The sequence below is a fragment of the Arachis duranensis genome, chromosome 10 (assembly GCF_000817695.3).
Source record: "Arachis duranensis cultivar V14167 chromosome 10, aradu.V14167.gnm2.J7QH, whole genome shotgun sequence".
Lineage (NCBI taxonomy): Eukaryota > Viridiplantae > Streptophyta > Magnoliopsida > Fabales > Fabaceae > Arachis > Arachis duranensis.
The window spans coordinates 45,663,360-45,664,665 of record NC_029781.3 but is presented as its reverse complement, the minus strand read 5'-3'; the positions used below and the strand labels follow the sequence as shown (position 1 = coordinate 45,664,665).

Below are 1,306 nucleotides of genomic sequence, written 5' to 3'. Positions count from 1 at the left end.
TGGAAAATATCTCATCCCTTTTTCAAAAATTCTTTTTAATTAACTAAATGTTTTAAATTTTAATTTTAATTCTATCTCATCTTTAATTTTCGAAAATCATTAACTCCTTTTCAAAATTAATTTTCGAATTCTCTCTCTCATCTTCTTCTATTTATTTATTCATTTACTAACACTTCTCTTCACCTCCCTTCATCTCCAATCACTGCCTCTATCCTTACCCTTGTGTTTGGATTCTCCTTTCTTTATTCTTTTCTTCTTCTACTAATAATAAGGATCCTCTTCACTATGACATAGAGGATTCCTCTTCTTTTCTTGTTCTCTTCTCTTTCATATGAGCAGGAACAAGGAAAAAAAGCACTCTTGTTGAAGCTGATCCTGAACCTGAAAGGACTCTGAAGAGGAAACTAAGAGAAGCTAAATTACAACAATCCAGAGGCAACCTTTCTGAAATTTTCGAACAAGAGAAGGAGATGGCAGCCAAACCCAACAACAATAATGCAAGGAGGATGCTTGGTGATTTTACTAAACCCACGTCCAAGTTTGATGGAAGAAGCATCTCAATTCCTGCCATTGGAGCAAACAATTTTGAGCTGAAACCTCAATTAGTTGCTCTAATGCAATAGAACTGCAAGTTTCATGGACTTCCATCTGAAGATCCTTACAGTTTTTAACTGAGTTCTTGCAGATTTGTGAGAATATTAAGACGAATAGAGTAGATCCTGAAGTCTACAGGCTCATGTTTTTCCCTTTTGCTGTAAGAGACAGAGCTAGAACATGGTTGGACTCACAACCTAAAGATAGCCTGGACTCCTGGGATAAGCTGGTCACGGCTTTCTTGGATAAATTCTTTCCTCCTCAAAAGCTGAGCAAGTTTAGAGTGGATGTTCAGACCTTTAAGCAAAAAGATGGTGAATCCCTCTATGAAGCTTGGGAAAGATACAAGCAGATGACCAAAAAATGTCCTTCTGACATGTTTTCAAAGTGGACCATATTAGATATATTCTATTATGGTCTATCTAAGTTTTCCAAGATGTCATGGACCACTCTGCAGGTGGATCCATTCACCTAAAGAAGGGAGTTCTTGAAATTGATGCTCTGAATGCCATATTGGCTCAGAACAAAGTGTTGACTCAGCAAGTCAACATGATTTCTCAAAGTCTGAATGGATGGCAAAATGCATCCAACAGTACTAAAGAGGCATCTTCTGAAGAAGAAGCTTATAATCCTGAAAACCCTGCAATGGCAGAGGTAAATTACATGGGTGAGTGGAAGAAATAGGCTCAGCAATATCAAGCCTTATCCATCA

General features: G+C 37.4%; 1 non-coding gene across 1 annotated transcript; it reads right to left on the bottom strand.

Moving 5' to 3' along the window:
• Positions 1 to 868: 868 nt before the first annotated feature.
• LOC127743319 (small nucleolar RNA R71) lies at positions 869 to 972 on the bottom strand. The gene has a single exon (XR_008004711.1). It is a non-coding gene; the product is annotated as a small nucleolar RNA R71 (small nucleolar RNA).
• Positions 973 to 1,306: the final 334 nt, after the last annotated feature.